Source organism: Hemitrygon akajei, chromosome 3 (assembly GCF_048418815.1).
Source record: "Hemitrygon akajei chromosome 3, sHemAka1.3, whole genome shotgun sequence".
Taxonomy (NCBI): Eukaryota; Metazoa; Chordata; class Chondrichthyes; order Myliobatiformes; family Dasyatidae; genus Hemitrygon; species Hemitrygon akajei.
The window spans coordinates 96,300,219-96,303,651 of record NC_133126.1 but is presented as its reverse complement, the minus strand read 5'-3'; positions in this window follow the sequence as shown (position 1 = coordinate 96,303,651).

The window sequence follows — 3,433 nt, the reverse complement described above, 5'->3', positions numbered from 1 at the left end:
GACCCAACGGACCCGACGCCAATGACGTCACATGAGGGGCGGGTTGGTTCGGAACCTCCGCTTCTCCATCGGTATGACAACAAACCGTGCCGGTAGCTCTCAGTAGGTGGGCGAACTAGTTAGTGGGTGGATCTTAATATCTTCCATCAAAAAAGACAGAAAAGAAGTTGGTTTTAAGTTGCAGAGTGGGCGAGGAAGAACTGTATTGGAAAATAGATCATCCTGGGTCAAAGGGGGTGGGTGAGGAGAGTATTGGAAACAATATTTTCGTCATTTTGTAGATAGCAAGGGCACTGCAGACATCCCACCCCGCAAAAACTCACTTCATGGAGTAGGCACCACCACTCCCGCCAACCCCCCCCCCCCCCCACCCCAACCGCTGGTCAATCTCCAAGGGTTGCTAATAGCTACTGTAAATGCTAATACAAATAACTTTTCTATTTCTTTTGTAAACTTTCCTTGTACTGTGATGTGGCTTGCTTGGCAGATTTGAGCATTTTGCCAGAAGTCTCAACCTCATAGCAGTCTGTGTCAATGAATTTGTTAATTTTGCAAAGCATCAGATTCACAAGTGTTTTGTGAGACAGCTGACTTCTGAATTCTGTCTCAATGTGCCGCACCATGCTGAACGCCCTTTCTACATCACAATTAGAATTTGGCAGCACCAAAAGCAGCTTCATCAACTGGCAGAGCTCTTTGAATCTCAACTGCCCTGTGCTCACAGATTTTACTTTGGACAGCTTCCCCCAGAACTCATCAACTGGCAAACTTTTGTAGTTTGGCACCAGTCCTTCAAGGTTAGTTGAGACATAATCCGGGACTTCCAAGTGGAGGTGTTCTCTTGCATCTGCCTTGATCACATTTGGAAATCTCTCTGCCAAAGTCAAAACCTGGTCAGGATGCACCTCACCTTGGCTCTCTGTATTGACCACTGACAGATTTTTCAAGATTTGCTCTCTCATTGGGAACTTTTCCAAGATTGTTTGAAAGCACCTGACATAGAATGTTCTGGCATCTTTGAAGAACTGCTTTGTCTTGTAAGGGGGATCTCTTGTGCTTCCTCACTCAGCAACTGCCTCCTCACCAGGTACCCAGTAAAAAGCTCTTCATCTGGGCGGTGAGTTTCAGGGTTGCTCACATCTATCTCCTGAATGTTCTCTCAATACCTTTGGCTCAATAAATCTGCTTGCTTTGTCATGCAAGAGCTCTTCTACACTCTGATCCAACTTGAAGAGTATAGATGCCTTGATTTGAAAAATCAAATTGAATTTGTCAGAACACTGTGCGACATTATGGAGAAAACGTGTATATTTTCATTTGGGGGGTTTTTCAGACTCTTCTGAACATGAGATGACTTCTGATTCTCACTCTTTGACTCAAAATATGAAATAAAGGCTGGCCATTGGTGGAGCAGATGGCCCAAACCTTTTCCAAAAGAAAGTCAGCATGTAGGACAATGCTTTTGTACTCTCTGTTGGGCAACATTGCAGAACTCTTGAAACTGTTTTAGGTCTTCTCTTCATTTGGAACGTTTCTCAGAGTAGTAGTAGATGTCAATGAGCAGTTCTTCAAGTGACACTGAGAACTCCTAGCAGCAGTTTTGGCACAAATGTTCACCAGGTGACTTGGACAGCCAACGCTGTAAATATGAGGGGCCTGTGCTTCCACTCTTGATAAGACAGAGTTGTTTTTGCCAATCATCACATTGCAGTTGTCACTGCTAAATCCTACCCAATTAGACCATTCAAGGCCTTTGTCATGCATGGATGATGCAATGCAGTTGAATATGTTTTCAGCTTTGGCATCATTGACATGTCTACAAATCCAACTGTTACCTTATCCTGTGTTTCATTACAGTACCTGGCTAAAATGGCACATTTCTTCTCACACATGATATCGTTGCAATCAAAATATTGCATGGCCTTTTTTCTGTCCAGATGAACTTGTACAGATCCTCTGCACATTCAGGTTCCAGTGCCATGTTCACAATAGCTGTAGTCTTGGTTGATGAGCAGACATAGTTTTTTGCTATTTCTGAATCAGCAAACATTTTCCTGAATAGCTTGCCTGAGTGCTTACACGCCTGGAATGACAGGTTGTGCTCAACGATGAAAGATGTAAAGTACACCTCAGCTCTAGTGACCTTCTCTTCGGTTTTCTGCTGAAAAGAACTGTGAAATACTTGAGCAGCCTACCCTGCGCTTAGCCTCCCTAATATGTTGTGATCCCTAAAAGAAATAAAAGCATAAGGTGTATCCTTATTATATTGTCTTATGCAGAAAATGTGACATTAAAATATGGACTTATCATGGAGTCGTGTTTTTATTCTATTACAACTTTCAGCAAGTCTACAGGGAGTTTGGCCTCATCACGTAGGACATCAATAGAGTAGCTCCTTAGCAGCTAGCCAGCTAGTTTAAATAATGTTAGCTATGCCAATGAATGAATGACACCTGTTAAACTCACCTCAACATGTCTTTTACAGTCATTTACCCCACCATGAGCAATAGAAAAGTCACTGTTGCAAACAGTGCAGCAAGCAACACTCATTATTTTTGACCCCCAGTAGGCAGGGTACACTTTAGTGTAGTCTGGGGTGAAGTACATTTTATATTTTCTTTTTTTGGAACACTCTGCCATGGCGCAGCAGGACACTAAACTGAGCTGATGGACAATGAAAGAGAGACAGAGAGAGAGGTTGACTGTAAAGCCCGCCCACAGAGAAAACTGATAGGTCTACTTAGCACAAAGAGAGACCAATCAGGATTGTCTCTTTCTCTCTATCTCTTTCTCAAAAAAACTGAATTCCAGGATATTGTATATAATTTGCGGGTGTCAGGGAGCCGCTATCGATATGTGGGAGACTCCCAGAACTTCCGGGAGAGGTGGGATGTTTGGAACTGGGACTCCAGAAGATTCACTGGGAAGCATGGCAAACATCTGATGAACCAAAAGCTGAAGTATTACAATTTCTGAATGGTTAGATAATGGATTAGCAGAGCTTTACTGTATGTCTGGTAGGGCGAGGCCACTTCTACATGGAGGTAGACTGAGGCTGGAGCTATTTGGAAGTGAATTCGAGGTTTCACCTCATCAAAGACAGGAAACAAAGTATTGATAGGTTTCTACAAAGTGAAAGAGATAGATGGCAATCCCACTGGAGACTGCAGAACTTCTAGTGTTCCTGGAAGAGATGGGGCATTTAATTCAATGGTGAATTAAATTTTAGTTACAAATTGCACGTTTTTTAAAAATACATGAGTGGGACAGACTGCTGGGGGTGGTGGTAAAGGCTGATGCATTAGGGATGTTTGAGGGACAGATAGAAACGTGGATGAAACAAGAATAAGGCTATGAGAGAGGGAAGGATTAGATTGATCTTAGAGTGGGTTAAAAGGTCGACACAACATGAAGCTGTAATGTGCTGCACTAT